Source organism: Medicago sativa, chromosome 2, assembly GCF_051527215.1.
Source record: "Medicago sativa cultivar Bolivia chromosome 2, Bolivia_mono, whole genome shotgun sequence".
Taxonomy (NCBI): domain Eukaryota; kingdom Viridiplantae; phylum Streptophyta; class Magnoliopsida; order Fabales; family Fabaceae; genus Medicago; species Medicago sativa.
In genome coordinates this window covers 43753436-43777718 of record NC_140750.1, presented here as the reverse complement: position 1 = coordinate 43777718, position 24283 = coordinate 43753436, and the positions used below count along the sequence as shown (strand labels likewise).

Genomic DNA, 24283 nt, shown 5'->3' with positions numbered 1-24283 from the left:
ATGTTTCGCATCAAGGGACATCGAGGGACAAGTTCACTGTTTATCAAACTTCTAACCACATAGGCTAACATTTCATTTTCGCGACAAGGGTCATTTCAATACTTTCATTTTACCAAATTTCAAACCAAATAGGTTCACATATCATGTTTCGTATCAAGGGAGATCGAGGGACAAGTTCAACCTTTATCAAACTTCTAACCACATAAGCTAAAATCTCATTTTTGCGACAAAGTCATTCCAATACTTTCATTTTTGCGAAAATAAAACCAAATAGGTTCACAAATCATGTTTCGCATCAAGGGACATCGAGGGACATGTTCAACCTTCATATTTAACAAACATGTAACAATATAAGCTAAAATTTCGCTTTCGCGATAAGGGTCATCTCATTACTTTCTATTTACCAAATTTAAAACGAAATTGGTTCAAATATTATGTTACGCAATAAAGGACATCGAGGGACAAATTCAACATTAATATTTATCAAACTTTTAACCATATTGGCTAAAATCTCATTTTTAGGACAATGGTCATTCAAATAATTTCATTTTGCCGAATACAAAACCAAATAGGTTCACATATCATGTTTCGTATCAAAGGAGATCGAAGTACAAGTTCAACCTTTATCAAACTTCTAACCATATAGGCTAAAATCTCATTTTTGCGACAAAGTCATTGCAATACTTTCATTTTTCCGAATATAAAACCAAATAGGTTCACATATCATTTTTCGCATCATGGGACATCGAGGGACAAGTTCACTGTTTATCAAACTTCTAACCACATAGGCTAACATTTCATTTTCGCGACAAGGGTCATTTCAATACTTTCATTTTACCGAATTTCAAACCAAATAGGTTCACATATCATGTTTCGCATCAAGGGACATCGAGGGACAAGTTCAACCTTTATCAAACTTCTAACCATATAGGCTAAAATCTCATTTTCGCGACAAAGTCATTCAAATAATTTCATTTTTCCGAATACAAAACCAAATAGGTTCACATATCATGTTTCGTATCAAGGGAGATCGAGGGACAAGTTCAACCTTTATCAAACTTCTAACCATATAAGCTAAAATCTCATTTTTGCGACAAAGTCATTCCAATACTTTCATTTTTCTGAATACAAAAGCAAATAGATTCACATATCATGTTTCGTATCAAGGGAGATCGAGGGACAAGTTCAACCTTTATCAAACTTCTAACCATACAGGCTAAAATCTCATTTTCGCGACAAAGTCATTCCAATACTTTCATTTTTCCGAATATAAAACCAAATAGGTTCACATATCATGTTTCGCATCAAGGGACATCGAGGGATAAGTTCACTGTTTATCAAACTCTAACCACATAGGCTAACATTTCATTTTCGCGACAAGGGTCAGTTCAATACTTTCATTTTATCAAATTTCAAACCAAATAGGTTCACATATCTTGTTTCGCATCAAGGGACATCGAGGGACAAGTTCACTGTTTATCAAACTTCTAACCACATAGGCTAACATTTCATTTTCGCGACAAGGGTCATTTCAATACTTTCATTTTACCAAATTTCAAACCAAATAGGTTCACATATCATGTTTCGCATCAAGCGACATCGAGGGACATGTTCAACCTTCATATTTAACAAACAGGTAACAATATAAGCTAAAATCTCGTTTTCGCGATAAGGGTCATCTCATTAGTTTCTATTTACCAAATTTGAAACGAAATTGGTTCAAATATTATGTTACGCAATAAAGAACATTGAGGGACAAATTCAACATTAATATTTATCAAACTTTTAACCATATAGGCTAAAATCTCATTTTTGGGACAATGGTCATTCAAATAATTTCATTTTGCCGAATACAAAACCAAATAGGTTCACATATCATGTTTCGTATCAAGGGAGATCGAGGGACAAGTTCAACCTTTATCAATCTTCTAACCATATAGGCTAAAATCTCATTTTCGCGACAAAGTCATTCCAATACTTTCATTTTTCCGAATATAAAACCAAATAGGTTCACATATCATGTTTCGCATCAAGGGACATCGAGGGACAAGTTCACTGTTTATCAAACTTCTAACCACATAGGCTAACATTTCATTTTCGCTATTAAAATGGGAGTAAAGGAAGAAAAAATATTTGAGGGGAAAAATGACATTTGATACAGTTGATTATAGTCATGACTATAATATTAATATTTTTTTATACTGTGTCCATATATTATTATTTTTCCTTGTTTTGAGAGATTCTCTCTTGTGTATATATTTGTTCATCCCCTTTGTGTAATACAAGTTGATCATTCTAAACTCTACTCAACTGGTACGAACATGCGGAAACAAGTAAAAGCCATCATAAAGGGTGTTGAATTTCATAGATGATGAGATTAATGAGTTTGAACATGATGAAATCAGTATAGAAAAGAAGTTTCTAAAAAAAATTATCTAGTGGATATACAAGTTCCTTGCCTGTCCTTGTTCCGGTTCCCAAACATTTTGTTAAACCCAAAAATTGAACAAAGGCTACAAAATCCGAACTATTGACCTTCAGCTTAAATGCACCCATGTTGTTAAAAGATATAATTTCTTGTGCAACACTTGCACTCTGTAGAATACATGTCATCGCATTTAATTGTCAGCTTCACAGACTTCTGTCTATTTTATATATTTATGTTCACTTCCATTTTCTATCACATTTTGTCATTTCCTTCAGTTACTCAGCACTTTAGACTTTACAAACTCAAATAATCTGTTAGGTATCGGGTGGTATTGATAGGGTAACTGCTGATGCAGTCAGTTATTTCAATATATAGTTATTTAGGAGCAGTTAGCATTTTGTATAATATGCAATATTTGTATTCATTAGGAGCAGTTAGGCAGTTTATGCAGTAATTTGTATTGATTAGGAGTGGTTACAGGCAGTTTATGCCCTTAGTTTATATAAATAAGACCATTTGGCAACAACAGTAGGGAGATTGAGAATTATTCAGTTAGGAACCTTATTGGTTTTTGGGCAGAGAGAGATGTCTCTTCTCTGAGGAGCTTTTGCTCTAGGATTACAGAGGGTTGATCTTCTGTAATATTTTCTTTTCAATCAATAATACTATTTCTTTTGTTTCTCTTTAATTCGGGTTCCTAACATAATATCTATTAATTTGCCCCTTCCTCTATTACAATATTTCTTTTTCCACTCAAAGGAAAAGTAGAGGGATTGGAGAATCATTGCAAGGGAGACTACATGGAAAATCTATTTCCAATTAATACACTACTATGTAAATTTTCACCTTATATGAGGAATTGTAAATCATAAATATTCATCCCCTATAAGCAGGAAAAGAAAGAAAGAAAAGATAATACTTCCAGCAAAGATATTCATTGAAAAATGCAACTAAAATCAAACAGCATCTGCATAAGTCTACTCTATCAGATGGAGGAAGGCGAAAAAGGGATTAGGTATGTACCTGCGCAACTCGATCAATGTCTGAAAGCAATAGCAATTTTCTATTCTCTGGAACTTTCAGAAAAAGAATTGATACGAAAATTGATCCAGAAGAGCTTGAAATCAGCACACGTGACAATCACCAAGGAGCTAGTGGCGTGGGGTCCTTTGCTAATCATCATCAAGGACTGAGTTTAATTACTTGGTTATTTTAACCATTTAATTATTTCTGGACTGTGCCGTCATTTTTAATCACCAAGTTAAGACAGATAAATCAGCCATTTAAATCCTATTCTGAGCAGTTACAAAGGAGCAAAATAAGGAGCATTAAAGACAAATTCAAGGCCTTAATTTCGCCCAGCCAGTCATTGGAACAGGAGTTACATAGCTGATGGAATAATGTCATTTTATTATTAGTATAATTGCCTTTTATGTTGTACTTTATTACCAGTTTTTATTATCTTTGCATTGTATTTCGGCTATATATGCCATGCTTGCTGAACATTGAAAAGATATATATAGAACAGTTCAAGCTTACCCAGAATTTGTGTCTACATTTTCGAAAGGTTATTAGCAAGTGACGTCTTGATAATAATCCGATTAGCTCAATTGGTGTTGAGTGCTAATCTCTTTGTTAAACTATTGGTGTAGTCTAACATTGCCTATCCTTTGCTGTTTCACTAAAATACGAAAACTATCCAAAAACACTTAGCAGAATTCAACTAATAAGGGTGGTACCTAGTATCTTCGTTATTGGTTGTTTGCTTCCGCTACCCTTACAAATTAAAGCACTCTAATTCGTATCATTTGTGGTATCAGAGCTTTGGCTCTGAATCCTTGTTACGTGACAATGGTGGATTACAACAGCGATGATTTCATGGACAGATTGCGTGAAGCCTTAAGGAGCGTCAATCTGGGAGATGAACGATGGAGGACTAGAAGGAATGAACCACGCCCAAACGTGGATGAATTCAAAATCACCGAGCTACCTGAATTCAATGGCAGTGCAGACCCGGAGGTTTATTTGGAATGGGAGCGCAAGATCGATAGAATGTTTGACTTCAAGGATCTTGACGATGAGAAGCGTTGTAAGTATGCTATTCTGAAACTTAGCAAAAGTGCATCGTTGTGGTATGAGGGCTTGAAGGCTCGAAGAATACGAGATAGGAAGGAGAAAATCAGTTCTTGGGAGTCCTTGAAAAGAAAGTTGCGCAAAAGGTATGTGCCATCGAACCACAGATTGAACTTGTATAAAAAGATTTCAGATTTAGTACAAGGTAAAATGAGTGTTACTGAGTACATTGATGAATTCGAAAACCTATGTTTAATGGGTGAGTTGGAGGAAAATGAAGAGCAAAGAATGAGTCGTTTTCTTCGTGGTCTGAATAAGAACATAGCATTTGCTGTTGAGCTATGTAATTATTCTGACTTCAACACTTTGAGCACCTTGTGTTTAAAAATTGAAAATCAAAATAAGAGCAGATATAATGCTGGTGGTTCAAGTGGTTGGTCCAAGGGAGGTGTGTCAGGTAGTGCAGCTGCAGCCCCTAGCACTAAACCAAATGTGACTCAACCAAAACAGGTTGAGCCTACTCCTAAACAATCTAGTGCTGCATCCAAAGAGACTAGCCTGTCGACGGTTAGGTGTTATAAGTGTCAAGGCTTTGGACACTTTGCTAGAGCTTGTCCTAATCAAAGAGTTGTGACCCTCAGAGAAGCGGTTAGCATGCGTGATGAGTTGATTAAGGAAGAGGAAGAATCTGGTGGCAATGTTGACATGGATGGACTTGAAATTGTCGAAGATGTCGACGATGAGATAGAAGAATATGGACCTCCCATCTATGATACTTTGGTGCTTAGAACTTTACAAGCTAAAACTGCACCCTTGGATGGGGATCAAAGGAATCAAATCTTCTACACTAAGTGTCAAGTGAAGGATAAATGGTGTAGTGTCATTGTGGATGGAGGTAGTTGTACCAATGCAGCTTCAACTGAAATGGTGTCTAAATTAGGATTACTTACAACAAAACATCCTAAACCTTATGCACTACATTGGTTGGACAATGGGAGTAGTATAAAAGTTACAAGACAGACTAGTGTGGGGTTAACATGGGGTCTTATGTTGATGAGATCTTGTGTGATGTTGTGCCTATGGATGCGAGTCATATACTTCTGGGACGTCCTTGGCAATTTGATAGAGATGTGACGCATAGAGGAAGATCAAATGAGTATGAATTGAACTACAAGGGCAAGAAGATGGTGCTGAAACCTATGGCATCGAGTGAAGTTCGTTCCATGACTACACAAAGAGGTAAAAAGCCTAGCCTCACTATGTTTGCTACTGAAAATGAAGTGAAAAATGCTATTGATAATGGTGAATTAGTTTACCTGTTGATTGCAAAGAATACTAAACAGGATGATATCGAAACCCCTCTTAAACAACAATTGGAGGCTGTTTTGGGTGAGTATGAAGATGTGTTTCCAATTGAATTACCAATTGGTTTGCCACCTATTCGTGGAATTGAGCATCAAATTGATCTAATTCCCGGAGCTCCATTACCAAACAAAGCTGCCTATAGGTGTAATCCGGAGGAGACAAAGGAGTTGCAACGGCAAATTGAAGAATTGATCAGCATGGGTTATGTGCGTGAATCAATGAGTCCTTGTGCTGTCCCAACGTTGCTGGTTCCTAAGAAGGATGGTTCCTGGAGAATGTGTATTGATAGTAGGGCAGTGAACAACATAACCATCAAATATCGCTTTCCCATTCCAAGGTTAGATGATATGCTTGATGAGTTACATGGGTCGGTTATATTCTCAAAAATCGATCTAAGGAGTGGGTATCACCAAATCAGAATGCGTGAAGGTGATGAATGGAAGACGGCGTTCAAGACCAAGCACGGTCTATATGAATGGCTGGTTATGCCGTTTGGACTCACGAATGCACCTAGCACCTTCATGAGGCTCATGAATGAAGTACTCAAGCCCTTTTTGGGTAGGTTTGTTGTTGTTTACCTTGACGATATCTTGGTGTATAGCAGGTCTAGTGAGGAGCATTTCACTCATTTAAAACAAATCTTTGAGACCCTAAGAGCACAAAAACTCTATGGGAAGAAGGAGAAGTGTGACTTCTTGGTTGAAAGTGTGGTGTTTCTTGGATACGTTGTGTCTAAAGATGGAGTATCGGTTGATCCAACAAAGGTGGATGCTATCAAAACATGGCCAAGTCCTACAACAGTTTCGGAGGTGAGATCTTTCCATGGTCTTGCATCATTTTATCGACGCTTTATCCAGAATTTTAGCACTATAACAAGCCCTATTACTGAATGTTTGAAGAAGGGTGCGTTTGTGTGGAATGAGCAAGCACAAAAGGCTTTTGAATTGATTAAGTTAAAGCTTTGTGAAGCTCCTGTTTTAGCTTTGCCCGACTTCACTCAACCATTTGAGGTCGAATGTGATGCTAGTGGGGTTGGCATTGGAGCTGTTTTGATACAAAACAAAAGGCCTATAGCTTATTTCTCAGAGAAACTTGGGGGAGCTCGATTGAACTATTGCACCTATGACAAGGAGTTCTATGCCATTGTAAGAGCTCTTGATCATTGGAGTCATTATTTGCGTTCTAACCACTTTGTGTTGCATTCAGATCACGAGTCTCTAAAGTATATCAACGGACAACAAAAGTTGAGTCCAAGGCATGCTAAATGGGTTGAATTTCTTCAATCTTTTAATTTCTCTTCAAAATACAAAGATGGTAAGAGTAACGTGGTGGCTGATGCACTTTCAAGGAGGTATGCTTTGATTTCAATTCTCGAAACTCGCTTACTTGGTTTTGAGACTTTGAAAGACTATTATAAAGATGATGTAGACTTTGGTGAAATATACTCTAACTGTGAAAATGGAGCATTTGGAAAGTATATAATGCAGGGTGGATTTTTGTTCAAAGAGAATCGGCTTTGCATTCCAAGGCATGCAATTCGTGAGTTGCTAGTTCGTGAGGCTCATGGTGGGGGTTTGGCTGGTCACTTTGGCATTACAAAGACCCTGGAGATTTTAAAAGAACACTTTCATTGGCCAAAGATGTTAGGAGATGTGCAAAAGGTCATTAACAAGTGTGTTACTTGTCATATGGCGAAGAGTTCTTTCAAACCAGGGGCATATACTCCATTACCAACACCTAATGGTCCTTGGATGGACGTGAGCATGGATTTCATTGTGGCTTTGCCCCGCACACAGCGAGGTAAGGATGCAATTATGGTTGTTGTTGATAGGTTTTCAAAGATGGCACACTTTGTAGCTTGTCACAAAACAGATGATGCTAGTAACGTTGCTGATTTGTACTTTCGTGAGATTGTGCGCTTACATGGAGTTCCTAAAACTATTGTTTCCGATCGTGATTCAAAGTTTTTGAGTTATTTCTGGAATACATTATGGAGGAAATTGGGTACTAAGTTGCTGTTTAGTACTTCCCATCACCCTCAAACCGATGGGCAAACAGAGGTGACTAATAGAACTCTTGGTACCTTGCTGCGTGGCTTGGTTAATAAAACTCAAAAGGATTGGGACTTGAAGTTAGCTCATGCCGAATTTGCCTACAATCGATCCCCTACATATGCTACTAACCATTCTCCTTTTGAAGTTGTTTATGGTGTGAATCCTTACTTGCCATTGGATCTGGTGGCTATGCCAAAGGAGGAACTAGTTCATCCAGATGCAAAGGCCAAACTCAAATCAATGATGAAACTACATGAGCAAGTGCGAGAAAGAATCAAGGCTGTAAATGAAGTCTACAAGCAAAGGTCTAAGAATAATAAGCCTAAGTTGTTCAACGAAGGTGATCTTGTATGGGTCCATTTGAGAAAAGAGAGATTCCCAAGCAAAAGAAAGAATAAGCTCATGCCTAGAGCTGATGGTCCCTTCAAAGTTAATATCAAAGATCAATGACAATGCATACAAGATTGATTTGCCCGGAGAATATGGAGTACATGCAACTTTCAATATTGGAGATCTCTCACCATATTTGGATGATGATGGTATTCAAGAATTGAGGTCAATTCCTTTCAAAGGGGGAGGGGATGATACGAAAATTGATCCAGAAGAGCTTGAAATCAGCACACGTGACAATCACCAAGGAGCTAGTGGCGTGGGGTCCTTTGCTAATCATCATCAAGGACTGAGTTTAATTACTTGGTTATTTTAACCATTTAATTATTTCTGGACTGTGCCGTCATTTTTAATCACCAAGTTAAGACAGATAAATCAGCCATTTAAATCCTATTCTGAGCAGTTACAAAGGAGCAAAATAAGGAGCATTAAAGACAAATTCAAGGCCTTAATTTCGCCCAGCCAGTCATTGGAACAGGAGTTACATAGCTGATGGAATAATGTCATTTTATTATTAGTATAATTGCCTTTTATGCTGTACTTTATTACCAGTTTTTATTATCTTTGCATTGTATTTCGGCTATATATGCCATGCTTGCTGAACATTGAAAAGATATATATAGAACAGTTCAAGCTTACCCAGAATTTGTGTCTACATTTTCGAAAGGTTATTAGCAAGTGACGTCTTGATAATAATCCGATTAGCTCAATTGGTGTTGAGTGCTAATCTCTTTGTTAAACTATTGGTGTAGTCTAACATTGCCTATCCTTTGCTGTTTCACTAAAATACGAAAACTATCCAAAAACACTTAGCAGAATTCAACTAATAAGGGTGGTACCTAGTATCTTCGTTATTGGTTGTTTGCTTCCGCTACCCTTACAAATTAAAGCACTCTAATTCGTATCAAGAATCTGCCGAATTTCTTACACCAGAAATGAAGAACAAAGTTATAATTTAATTCGACCGTGTAACAACAATTTCATAAACTCTGGTGATACAAACACATTCAAAAAACTTAATACAGGTGTGCGAATTTGTACCAGGAATAATAGCATGTATGAAACTAATGACTTGACTTGCCAGCGCCAGGTGTTTAGAGGTGATGGACTTCAAACCAGACACCTGAACACAATTTAGAAAAAATTAGAAACCAAAAGAATGACAAAACTCTAGTTAATTGAAATGGGATCAAGTTCGTTAAGCAAAACTGTTCGAAAGCCGAAAAAATCAACAGCTGCAGCATTTACTTAGGATATAGTTTAACGAAATGATGCACACTGTTTGAAAGCCGTGAATTTTTTAACTCAGCATTGTCCTGCGGTTTCTTTCCAGTGCAGGACAATATATAAGCTGATATGAAATGACTCAATATATGCTCCCCAAGCTGGGTTTCATTAACACATTAGTTGAAATCTGATAGGGTCACTATTAATGAAAGGTCCATTATTAATGTGGGGGGAGAAATAACAGAATGGGGCACGTGGGGTAAGGGGATTGAAGAGAGAGAATGAGAATTCTGTTATAATAGAATGAGTTTTGGAGGGGGGGTAACAGTATCAGGGGGTATGAAAATATTTTGGGTAACGGTTATGGCAACCTATCATCTTTTTTCTTGGTAATAGAATGGTTTTATTGGAAATATTTTGGCTTGAGGAAGGATACTAATCCAACTGTCTTCTTCGTTTCTGCATTTCTATATTTTGCTTTCTGTTGTACAGTTACAGAGGGATACGCCTCAGATTGTAAATTGCAGAGCTCCATTATTTTCTATTTCAGATATGAATATATTAGGTTTTTATCAAATTGGCATCAAAGAGCTCAGATCCTTGGAGCTTCTAATATTTATTTAAAAAAAAAAAAAAAAACGAAATGGAAGCATGGATGAGAAGATTGGAACAGGATGAAAGTAAGGAGCAGCCCCTGAAAATTGATTCTAACTTATTGAGTCAAACAATTGTATTTATGAGCTTATAAGACCATTTTTCCCTATGGTGTTGAATGTTGGGCAGTGAAGGGAAACAAGAGAAAAATTTATTGTATTGGAAATGATAATGAGTGATGAGATGGATAATGGTCAAACTAAAAGAGATAGAGGAATACCTAAATTCTTTTACAGAAATCACTTGGACGTTGCTCTAGATATATGCATCTTATTTATAAAAATAGTTTTTATATCTAAAAGGATCCAAAAATTCAGAGAACAATACAAGTACTACCTGCATTGCTTTAGCCCCAAGCACAAGTTGACATGTTCTTGTGTTGAAACACTTCAAGATTTCTACCACACGGAGAACAACTTCTGAAGATAGTGCTGGCAAAAGGTTGTTCATATCAATGTATTCTGACAACATCTTGAGCAATATCAAGCCACTGGAAGCAAACAGAAGATATTGAAGTACTTTAAATGCATTCTCACAGCTGAGGGCTAAAATGGGAGAAATTATAAATGATGAAAAGAGAACAATTTTATCAAATTAACCGTATTAACTATTGGTTGATTCTCATTATCGTAAACCCAAAGTTGAAAATAATAACTTGGGAGCGATACACACGATACTAATTAGAGGGCATAATTGGAAAAAAGTAATTAATGTTACATTGAAAACTGAAAAATAACAATTTTGGGGGCAAATTCATTTTCGCAAATGTAACAATTATTATGGAACAGAAGGACTAATAATAATAATAATAATAATAATAATAATAATAATAATAATAATAATAGTAGTAGTAGTAGTAGTAGTAGTAGTAGTAGTAGTAGTAGTAGTAATAATAATAGTAGTAATAATAATAATAATAAAAAATACTTGAGTATGCCTACACAAGCATATTAAGAGAGAGAGAGAGAGAGAGAGAGAGGAAAAGAAGATACAATGAATAGAAGTTGCATACAATAGGGGGCAAAAAGAAAACAAAGTTCAGTCCAGATGACCAACCAGTTTACCATGTGATAACCAACACCTTTGTAGAAAAGAGGTTGAGATGCAGATTTTTCTGATCTTTCTCAGTGCTGATACTCTCTAACGATTTACTATGACCTCTATTTGGTTTCTTAGATTCATCGGTGGAATCAGTCTGCTCAACATTCTGTTCAGCATTTGACTGTCCAGTGTCTGCCATCGGCCGAGCATCATTGTTAGTCGCCAAATCATGGTAACTGTTTGAATTATCTTGTTCAACACCATTAGGGTCCCCAGAAGACAATGCATCCAATGGAAAAAGCGTATTGATAATGGATTGAAATTCATCAGGAACATCTATCTCCACCCATGTTTCCTGGTCATGCACTGCCATAATTTTTGACACCTAAATGCAAAGCAAGGGATATTAATAGAGATGAACAGTTTTTTGAGGAAACAATATATAAAACACAACGGAAAGCACCAAATTTAAACTGACCCGAGAATCATGCTGACAATCAATAAAAGCCTTGGCCTGTGAATGCAGTATCCCACAGATGCTGTATCCCAATCTTCCACCAATCTGTTAGTTTTAATTTGGGAGTTCAATCAGGGAACTAAAACCACATAATTTGAAATATAAACTTTAAACCAAAATGAAAATATGTACTTTTTCTGTAGCTGTAATGAACTCATGGGTGATGTTGTAAACAGTTAGAAACTCCTGCAGTTTCAACCTAGGATGGAGAGTAGCACGGACCCCCAGAAGCTTTGCCCATCTTACATGAGCAGCATCACATGCTGCAAACACAGCTTCTGCGTTTTCTCGCAATACATCAGCTCTGTTTAGGACCAGATTTTTTGAGAACATGAAATAAATTGGGCAGCAATTAAAACACAAAAGTAATGGCAGAAAGCATACTAGATCAAAGTATAATTTATTTTATAATTATATAATCCATGTACTAACTTTACAAGCATCTAGTGGACTCCATATCATGGTCTTAACCCCCATTATCATATTTTTTAAGAGAGAAGATTACATAAGAGCAATTAGTTATTAGTAACCAGTAAAAGAAATACAGTACTTCAATCCTAGCAGCCTCTAAAACAGAAAAATTACTACTGAAGGACTAAACAAGATAAGATAAAACATTTGAGAGGAGTATCACCATACGGATTCAACATTGTTAAGGGGATGGATGATAGTACGTTTGCAAAAGATAATGCCGGCAACAAGAAAATGTCCCAGATATATTAGACATGCATGCTATAGAATATAGATGGTTTTACTACAGCTGAAGTCATGTGGCAAACCACTCAAGTCTTAAGGGAACAGAAAGTAGTGGCACTTAACAATATTCTAGCTCATTTTTCTTTTAATTTTCCTCTCACAAATTTCGTTTTTTGTAGCCTGGTTTTTAAAATGATGGGACAGATCCATAATGCTTTTAGTGTAAAACTTTGTGTACCTTCTTCACCTATCAGATTGAACTTTCGAGTTAACTGGCTTTTGACATATAAATAGTGTTCTGGTGTTTAAAAAGAGTTCCTACGAATAAGGATTCTATAAAGGAATAGTCCTCGTTCAATATATTACATTTGTCACCATTCAATAAAGTATCAACAGTTCAAACTTATAAGAGAAATGAAAAATATTTTGCACAAAACAAGTATTTCATTTCAATACAATTATTTATCATTTCTATTAACTTAAAACTAGTATTTCATTTCTATACTCCATTAGTGAGTTTAGGTGTTTCTGTGAGAGGAAAATTAGCTCCTACATCATAAATTACATGCTTCTTCCAATCTAAACACAAAAGAATCCAGAAAAACTTTCCATTACAAGTGTATTAGAACAAAGAGCCTATATTTAACCTGAAATTTTTTGACATATTTGAGGAGCTCACAGCATCTATTGCTTTTCCGTGAAAAGATGGACCCTTGGCAACATTCTTTTGAGGTGAATATGGCAAAAATGTGGTACCATGAACCTCACTTTCTTGGGATATTTCTGCAGCTGCAGCACCATGCGCAATTGCTGCAGCAACTGAATCAGAAGCATAATGACCATCACAGTTGCTCAAAATCCATTCAATGGCTTTTTTCACTTCAGCCGCCCGCACTAAATGTGCCTGCAATCACTAAAAAGAAAAAAATCTTATTACATCACTCTTACAAAAGCTGATAAAGTGCAAACCATTGGAAAGGTAAATTTCAGTAACATGGCTGTAGCCCTAGACACATAATACCTATTCTTGTACATGAAATATAGCCAATACATAGAGTCTCCCTAGGAAGATAAAACATGTAAGTTTTTAACATTACAAGTTGGCATAATAGTCAATAATCCCTTTCTTGGGCAATAGCCATTGATAATGAAGGTTTAATGTACCAAGAGACAAAATTATGCAGTAAAAACTATACAGCATACAATATATTCTAATGCTATTAAAACCAATCTAACATATGGAAAAGTTCAAGTCCTGTGATTGCAGAATTCGTGGATGCAAACCTTGTCTGCCATGAATAAAATGTCTTTAGGTTTCACTGTTCTAAGTATTATAAAAGTTAAGGAAACACCACAAGATTGTCAAGACAAAGAATTTCTAAACCAGGGAGCATTTTGATTCATGTACATGTGATATTTGTTGATGTTGATATTTAAATAAATAGTAGATAATTATATTTACATTGTAAATATATTTTACCTTACTCTCTAAGTTACTTAGCATAGAATATTATTTAGAATATTCCTTCTGTAAATATATCCTAGCTTAGTCTCTAAGTTACTTAACTCCTATATAATAAATCTTCCGTAGTGCTATTCAGACGCACAGTTTTCATCATATGTCTCTCTTTTCTCTCTTATTCAAGATTTGATATAACTCAGATTTCAGATTCTCACATATATAAAGAAACAAAACTAAACACTCAAGGAGTTACATGAAGATCATGATCACTTCAAAGATAGCATAGAGCATAATGATCGGACTTCAGATTGAAAATATATTGTATTTTCTTGTATCAAGGAAAGGAGAATGTACAACATGTATACAAGAAGTTAACCTGATCAATCCCTACCGGTTAAGGAATAAAAAATAACTAAAAAGGACACTTGGGAAATAATACCAGAAACACAATCAGGATATTATCTGAATATAATGTTACAATATCCCGACATGCCCCTTAAGGTGAAGCATATACATCATATGTGTTGAGATATTAAGATTGATTATATCAAGATTTGCTAGTAGTAGGATTAATGATAGGATAATATTCCTATTTAGATTCCATCTCACGTGTATAAAAATATTTGTTCAGCCCTTTTCATAGTTAATGAGAAATATTTATATTCAAAATGATATCTATAGCAAGGTTTCTCTTTGGGCATCACCGAACTAAAAACTAGGTTACCCTTGAGGACACAAAGAATAGGGCTTAAGAACCTTGCTATGAATACCAATAGTAATTGAAAATAAACTGTATTTTCATGTATCAATGGAAAGAGAATGTTCTATATACATTACTACCTTTGTTCCTCAATATAAGCTCCTTTTTTCCAGACAAAAAAAAAAAAAGTGTCCGTAAATATAATCCCCATTTCAAATTACTAGATACATTTATTTATTTTTTTCAAATACACACAATCAATACTACTAAATGTTTTGGGAGATGAGGTGTCAGAGTTGAACACATCCATAAACAAAATGGTATTTTAGGAACATCTATACACAAAATAGATACATTGAATACAATACCCACTTTTTTTTTTTATTTTGGTACAACACTACCCACTTTTGTTTTGTTTCGAGGGAACTACCCACTTTTTTTATTTTTTTAATATATGTGAAAATTGCAAAAGGAGCATATAATAATGGACAAATGTATGATATATATATATATATATATATATATATATATATATAGAGAGAGAGAGAGAGAGAGAGAGATGAGGAGGAATCACATTACACCAGTGTAACAATTGGATAGTGTTACAGTTCTCAATAAATTTTTATCAAATACTTATAAAACAAAATTTATTGTTGGATTCAAAGCTTATATCGTATAGATTTTTTCTGCAATTGCGTTTTTGTAAATCTAATATAATTTGATATGTGATTCGGAATGTCAAATCAAATGACTTTAGATTTAGATAAACACTTATAAAAATGATTTATATCATATAAACTTTCAATCCATTAGTGACTTTTGTAATACACACGCAAAAGGTGTTGGATAGCTCAACTGGTTTGAACTAAGAGATAAGGAGTTGGAGGACTTGGGTTCAAACCCGGACGAAGGAGAAAAACTAATCTAACAACTAGCGACTAATATTTGCCATTAAACAAAAAAATGCAAACACACACACACACACACATATATAGATGAGGCTAACCTAATTAATCGCGAAAGATTAGGGAAGATAATCAACTAAAAGGAGAAAATAGCAAAGAATCCCAGGAATACAATCGGATAATATCTAAACTGGTACCAAGACTATTTTACAATATCTCAACACTTGGGAACAATCAATGCTTCTAATCTCCAATGGAAGTTTTTTCAACGTGGAAATGCTACCTTTAGGTACTTAGTTTCCATATAGGTGTTTCCTAAGTAATGTTCCCTAATTATGAATAATACGGGAGGACCATTAGGTACAAGACTTCTCTTTTAATGCTTTACCATGTCTGACCTTTTTCTTCCTTACACTACAACACTCATATCCACAATTTCTAGTGTCCAAGATCAAATTTTCTTGGAGTTTACGATTGTTCCGTAACTTAAAAAACAAAGAATGAAATGGAGTGGAATTGCAAACTATCACTCATATCTGCTAAAACTTACAACATACTTCTAAATAGTAGCGAAATTTATTTTTTATGCAACTTTACTCGGCATTATCAGGAAAATGATGGGAAAAGAAAATGTTTCTGACTATGCATGTTGTTAGGACATATGAGAGGATGTTTTAAGAAATTAGTAGGTGATTAATTAGGTTTAAGTTGATTATTAGTAAGTGGTCCATTAGGATTAAATAATAAGAGGCCCATTAGGGTTAAATAATAGAATGTTCTCTTTATCTGTATGTACAGGGGAATTCTTAGGAGTTTAAGAGATGACAGAATAAGTTTTCTGTTAGGGCCAGAGTAGGATTCCTCTCTGAGTTGTGTCGGAGCTTTGCTCAGGGAGTAGTTAGAGAAACTCTCTCTACTACTATTTCACCATTTTCATTACTATCAATAAAGCACCCTATTTAAATTGGTAGAAAACAATGAGTCCAGCAAGCGAATTAACAATAATACAGCCAAGCAAGAAGAAAAAACAGATGGTTTATAAAGCAAGGTGACATTTTCAAATTTTCCTTAATTGCAGAGTCTGTGTATTGTGTATTAGTGTCTGTGCATCTCAGCAATGCCGGCAAGATATCATTAATGTGTGTTGTCTATATTATTAAGACTAAATACATTTCAAAATATACAAGAATTATAGTCTAGATGGACACAACAAAAGTCAAGTACAAATTACCTGTACAATCATGAAAACAGCACTCAAAAGATGGACAGAGCAATCAGATGACAGACTCTTTAACTTGCTAGCAAGTGAAGCACCACCACCTGAGTCACTATTAAACATTAGAAAGTTGAAAGTAGAAAAGTGCTTATAAAAGAAAGGTGTGTGTGTGTATGTATATATATATATATATATATATATATATATATATATAAAACAGTCTGATTACAAACCTATTTACATTTTATGAGATGTGACATAAATAAACAATGCAACAAATTGTTACTATTCAATGGTTGGATCCACACAAAAATTATGTTTGAGTTATTAATGTAACAGTGAAAATAATAATTTAACCCCCAACCCATATATAAGATTTAATTTCTGATAGCCAAATATCAATAGTTATGCTATAGAAATTCTCACCATCTGCCTCTACAGCTCTGTCTCCAGAAAAGAACTCCGATTCTGAAGCTCGAGCAGCAATAACTGGAAGCAACTCAGCAACGGCAGTTTTAATAGCACTCTTCATATCAGCAGTCAGTGTGTCTCGATAGATCCTCAGAACAGAGGGAAGTTTAGCCTGAAAATAAGAAAACCATAAAACCAAAACAAGCTAAATTCCAGAAAACCAAGTTTTCGACTACCTGGGGAAAATAGTATAATATCATCTAACAATCCTAAGACTCATTCAAGAAAGGAGCATAGTGTGCATTTCTAGAAGCTAAAAGAACAAGGAATAAATTTCAAAAAATAAACTGAAAAGCTTTAGGAATCGTAAACATATCTTATAGGTCTCTCCCCACAAAACGTGAAATCTTAATATCCTAAATTACGAATGTTAGGGGGACCGGGGAATTTGGAATACTTTGTAGACAAGTTAAACTTAAATCTTCATGGGCAAATTTATTTTGATTCCAGGTCAACAAATTCCCTCCAAGTAAGAGACGCATCAATGAATGGCAGTCAAATGTACAATTATTATTTTTGAAATAGTGCATGTGCATGTTAGGGACAGTTGTCCAATTCATTTATATCCCTTACACCACCTAGATGGATAAAACTTGGTTGTTATTGTATCATATACATAGTTTACTGCTCTGTGGTCTGTACTACAAAAAGGGCTTCGAGGAAAATTTCAGTTAATAAGATGAAAGTATAGATGGCATGGGGAAACAACAAACAGCCACCACCTAATTAATGGACTGTAATTGTGCGGTGTTAGTATTCCCAACTCCACATAAAATAACTTGTTGCCAAGACTACCTCTGCGGCTCTGCCACTCCAAGGTTTTCAGATTCCATGCCTCACATAGCACAATTAGAATGAATCGCGAGGAGTTTCAGGAGAATTACATTGGAAGCATAAAGATGAAACTTTCAAGGTGATGTTTCTTTGTGTGCAACATAGTTCATCAATTATTTTTATGGTACCAGATCTCAGACGATTTTTCCTGTCTCTTATCTTATCCTCATATATCTGTTACCAACTGCCAAGTGTTTACAAATCACTATGACGGATAAAAGGAACAGCATATCCTCAAAAATACAAAAGAATAACTAGTTGCATGGATCTTAGTGAAGATTTTTCATCAACCAAAGGTATTATTCAAACTCCCATGACATGATATAGAAATTGAACTAGCATAAACAACAAATATTTTTAGAGTAAATGCAGCTAATACTCACTGTTCTAAGCAAGCCAATTACAGTAGGGAGAAGACTATCTTTGAAATTGGTTGTTTCTTCTTCTAACTTTGCCTGGTTATGATTAGGTAGAGATTAGATCAAAATTTGCATCCTCAAAACTTCAAAACATCACAATTGAGAAATAATATTTATCAAAACACGGATGCACACCCAAGAAAATATAATAACAGAAAGAACATAATCCACGCAACATAACATTTTGAGATTTCAGCTTCTCAAGCATAGGATTAAATGCTAGAGTACTCGATGAAAATATTTATCATTGTGCATTTGTGCTTAAGGTAGCAAGAATCAACAATACCTTCATTTATCCTGCTACTTATACTTATTTCAACTACTTAACTACTTCCAACAAAGAAGAGTTTAGACTTTGGATTCTTCAAGTGAATCACAAGTCAATCCCTAACAAACCTATTTGGAAGTCAAACACTCCTTTAAACTCATGTTTTTCGAACTTAATTTAAAACCTGATACTGCACAGGGCAAAGAGCTGAGTCTGAAAAGATCACTAATATGAAAATCCCTTTCACTATGGAGGACGGTTCTACCATGGTGGTTCCCCCTTTGCGATTCTGACCACCACGGAACCGCACCCATTCACTTACGGAGGCCGGTTCTACCATCGGCTAATGGAGCCTCCATGGTTTCACCCCGTCCATGCCAATTTCAAGTCCTCTATCGCAGATTCGATTCTCAACCCAATCCTCACGAGTTCAAAGTTTCAAACCATTTGTGAGTCAACTCACCTTCTCCCTCCTTTGATCTCTACACTTTGACCATCCATCTTTGTTTTTATCTCTGATGTCTTCCCTCTTTCCTTTCTCATTTCAATCAGAGTCACTTTCTGTTTCTGGTGTTTGTCCTTTTGTTCCTCTTGAACTTGAGAAAGAAAATCAAAAGGAAACATCATCAGATGAGCAACCTATTAGGGTTGTGGTTTATGTTTGGTTTGAAAGCAGAGCTGTGTTGGGAAGGGACCAAATGAGAGAGATTCAAAATGGGTTGATGAAAAGTGGACATAAATTTTTGTAAGGTAAGATTGTTGACAAAGAAGATGTATAACTGAGGTTAGATGAGGTATTGGGTGTTCAGTTGGTAGAGAGAATGAAGGAAAAGGGGTTGGTGGTGGTTGAGGAATGGGTGGATCAAAGTGAGATTTTGAGTCACAAAAGTGTGGGTGGGTTTATGAGTCATTTGGAAAAAAAAAGTTGTGGATGAGCTGGTGAACGTGTAGTGAAAGGGGATGAAATTGGAGAGTTGTGGTTTATGGTTGCTGCTATATTGATGGAGGTTAGGGAGAGGGTTGAGAGAGAGGAAAGGAGATGGTGAAGGAGAAAACACGTGCTCTCCCCTTTTTTCCTTTTCCATTTATTTTATTTCATCATTAATTATTATTTTTAATTCTATAAATACACACATGGCTTTTCCTTTTTTTAATTCAAAAAATACACAGATGGTGTGACACATAGTATTGACCAAGTCAAAATTAGTGTTTTGCAAAAGAGGCTAAATGGAGCCGGGGGGGGGGGGTGAAATGTGCGTTTAAGCCTTATTATGAATTTGTAATGTTGGATTATTGGCATGTTAATGTGATTATATTGATTACACAAATTTTCAAAAAAAATTACCATTTAAAGGTCTTAAAGAGTGCCCCGGGGGAACTCGTTAACATTTCCCTTATATATATGTCGTGTAAAGGTTTTTAATATTATTTGTATATTAGGTATACTTTTTTTTTAACATCTTTTATATTAGGTATACTCTACGAATCAATGGAAGCTCCGAGATTTTACCTATACTCTCGACTAGAGTTTGACAACCTGACAGTACAGTTCACTTTAAAATATGCCAACTACATTTTACATGAAGAAATCCCTGTGACAGTACCCTCTATAACATAATAATGGTAAACAATTGACAGATCTCCAGCACAAGATTCATATAAAATAAAAGAGACAACAAAAAGAGGTGTTAAGGATAAAAGTAATTTAAGATACGATCTTACTTCATCATCTTTTCCGTTCATCAGCAGGGAAGCTCTTGATTTAGCTTTAGATAAAATTATCACATCTGATTCTGCAGCATCGGTTAAAGAAGATCGAATAAACTCTGCTGAAAGAATGCTACAAAAATAAAACAATACATAACACAACTTGCGGTTTTTCTTCAAAAATATACAATCGTTTTTTACCACTATATCATTACCAAAACTCAAGATTTCAAAGTTACAAGCATTGATGGACAAAGAAAACATGTTTTAAATAAGCGTAAGTTTAAAACATTTTAAAATAAAGCAACGTGGATGAATTTAGTTCGAATCATATACGAAACCGAAATAAAAAGATAAGAATGTAGTTTGTTAAGACCAACCCTTAAACAAATTTAAAAGCGACAAGCAAAAAAATGCACTCCTGAACTTTCCAGTTGATAATTAGGATTACTTGTTTCCAAGCCACAAAAAAACACAATAACAACCATCTTTTATCCAAATCAAGATAAAGAATTAATCCATTTGTTGATGATTTTTTGTTTACAGGCCACAATAAATCACAATATCTACCTCAATTGCTGCTTCGTTTCTCTATTATTCTGTATCTCTCTTTTCTTTCTTATCAATCAAAATGATGTGTTTTACTTGGATAAACCAACCCGAATAATCAGCAGCTGACTGAACCAGATTCATGTGGTACAAATGTTTTGTATCCACAGGCACCTATTCTTATAAATTTATATATTCAAAATCTAGGCAAGAATTTATATACAAATTCTTATAAACCTAAGTTAAAATTCACTACTTTTAAATATTGACTGTTCTTTCAAACAAAAAAAAAAATATTGACTCTTAAATGGGTGCTTTCTAGATGGTGCTTAAGTCAGATTGGTAAACTTGATAAATGTGGATTCATCTTTCTCCACTGTCTTATTTTTCACTTCTGTTTCTTTTAGGATGGCATATTGATTTTCAATGGTTGCATCCCCCTACTTCTTTATCAAAACAATTTATTTTTCTACCATAAGAACAAAAGATTTCACAGATAGGCCAAGTGCAATGCAAGCCCGAAACATTTTTTCAACCCATCAAAGCCATTAGCAGAGTGTAGACTTCCCTATCACCATCTAAAGATCAAAAGCAAAAACAGAGCTATCCAAAGAAACCTTATAATTCAACCCTATTCTCTTCCCATTATTACAGGGGAACAAAAATCACAAAAAGCAGTAGAAAACACTGTCAAATGAATTTGCAGATGCAGGTTAACGGAATACACAATCTTGATAGATCTGGACATCAAAAAAGGTGTACCTGTTTATGGATTCTATAAAGCATGTCACATGATCTCTAAGATGGCGAAAGCAATGCAAGCCAGTGAGCTCGTCTCCATCCTACCAAAGTTACAGGAAACAATAAGACTAAAATTAGCATAAATTTTCTTCTCGTCCTTCAGGAATCCCATTGATGTTAAAACATAGACTGTGCCATTAACAGACAAAAAAGGAAACTAGGTAAGTTCGACACTGTAAGTAATTGATGTCAGCTGTAACTTAAAAGGAAACTGGCACAATTCAATATTATGATTGGTATCTGCTACCCAAACACTGATTGATATCAGCTACACACACATTTACTAAGACATTACCCATCCACGATAAGATCTGGTAACATCTAAACATGTTCAGTGATTATGCAAAGAAAAGGAACATAATGCAGTACCTCCGCATATTACAAAGTAAATATATCGTGATCAATATGGATAATGGAATCAACATAAACCTTCTTTCTAATTTCAATGCTTCAAAGCAATTATAATTGTAGGGGAAAATATATTCTAAGCAGAGGATACCAACTACATTGTACCTTGGATTTTTTGAACTGAATAAAATTTAGGAATTACTTATGTTGAGTTCTCCATCATATTCTATTAAGTTGACTAAACTAAAAATCATAATAAGTCAAAGACTTAAGATACATCCCTAGTCATGATAGGTCAAACGCATATAGTGCTGATGAAAAGATAAACAAAACTAAGTCTACGATCATGAAAACAAGTAGTTAAGAATAATATTCAGAAAATATCATATAATAATTAAAGTATACCAGCAAATGTTGCAAATCATCAGTTACATCCAGTGCTCCAGCACAATCTGCAGATGCAACAAGCTGTATCACAGCAAAATATATCAACTTAAAATGGATTTCCAGTTGTCAAACATTCATAAAAACGACTAAAATAATAAAGGAAACATAGGAAAATCAAACAAAATTATCGCCATACTAATTTTCGAAGAAACCTGTTGCATAAATTGATTAATTACAAGCTCACAGAACTGCTAATACAACAACCCAAAGAAAACTGCAAATAGTTTCCCCACAAATCTCAATAATTCATTAATCCTATTAAGTATAGCTTCCACATTTACAGCACTAACACCTCTCCATTACAACGATTCAAAATAAAAACATTCGAAATTCAAAACTCTGAATTATTCACTAGCTAACAGAAATAAAACTGCATAAGATTAACTGGAATATCTGCAGTACCGATAGTACTTCTAATCGAAGGCGTGTCCAGAGTCCGACACAAATGTGTGATTACGTTCAATCATGCAATTTTCAGTAAGTCATTGTTCCGCAATTCTCAATAACATTATTCAGTAAAATTTCTAACATTCACAACACTAAAACCTAAACACTTCACTCTAAAATCAATGAATTGAATCAAAAAACTCAAAATCTAAAAATGAGGATTGTAAAGCGAAATCTAACACACACTAACATAGAATCTTGACACAAAAATTCAAAAAACGAACCAATGTGAGAGCAGAGAGTGCTTGATTAACATATAGTATGAGCCTAAGTTTCTGCTGAAGCGCCAACAAATTCGTCCTTGTACCATTAAGCAACTGAATCTGCCTCGCAGACTCAACCAAATCGGAATCAATAAGCCTAACCGTATCCTTCAATTCACGAATCCTTGCACATCCTTCCACGATCTTCCCATTAATATCCTGCAACTCACCCTGCGCTTCAAAGAACGACGACGATCTCAACGAGATCTCCTTCACAAGGTGAAGCTCAACCACATCAAGATACTGCGAAAGCTTCTCCTACAAAACCGCGTTCTCAGCAAAAGTCGAGAACGGACACGCCGCGCGGAACGTAGCGCCTTCTTCGAGATGAAAGTCTTGTTTGAAGTAAAGAGACGGAACTTCACGGAGACACGCGACGAGTGCTTCTCCGGCACCGCCGTCGTCGGAGATAGTTGAGATCTCGCTGTTAGCGTGTTTGCGGATTTCGTTGAAGCGGTGGAAGGGATCGGAGAGGGAAGATAGATAAGGAAGGAAATCGGATCGGGTGAGAGTGGAGGTGGATTTGGTGGAGGAGATAGGGGTGAATTCGGGAGAGGAGATTGTGGTGGAAGAGAGAGGGTTGTTGAGGATTGAGGAGAGAGATTGGATTGTTGAAGAAGAGAGGAGAGAGTTGAGGTTGGTTTTGCAGTGAGGAATGAAATGAAAATGGAGTAGTGGAAGTGGAGGAAGAAGATCTTTGTATTAAAAAAACCGGTGGTTGAACCGGGTTTGGGATTGGGAGTTTAAACCGGTATGGTTTAACTGTAGTGTGTGCCAGTGTGGCTTCAAATCTCTTGCATTAATTCTTCTTGGAAAATGCTAACAAATGCCCTAAGGACATTGTTTAAGCATCCAAAAATAGCAACTTTTGCATTGAAAATTGTACAATTATGACTTTAATATGTGTTGGACTTGTATTTTCAAGACATAGTTTCTTTTTGTGGGTTCCTTAAACAATGCCCTTAGAGCACTTGTTAGCAAGACCTATTCTTTTTTATGAA

At 35.3% G+C, this 24283-nt stretch overlaps 1 pseudogene across 1 annotated transcript; it reads right to left on the bottom strand.

The window, feature by feature from the left end:
- Window positions 1-9177: 9177 nt before the first annotated feature.
- LOC146946855 (vacuolar protein sorting-associated protein 54, chloroplastic-like) lies at window positions 9178-23984 on the bottom strand (annotated as a pseudogene). The gene is made up of 14 exons (XR_015026820.1): window positions 23244-23984; window positions 22531-22593; window positions 21739-21818; window positions 20443-20560; window positions 18417-18488; window positions 17155-17311; window positions 16744-16832; window positions 13093-13349; window positions 11882-12053; window positions 11711-11794; window positions 11248-11617; window positions 10528-10681; window positions 9352-9433; window positions 9178-9233 (listed from the first exon to the last, which is right to left on the bottom strand). The product of XR_015026820.1 is annotated as a vacuolar protein sorting-associated protein 54, chloroplastic-like (transcript).
- Window positions 23985-24283: the final 299 nt, after the last annotated feature.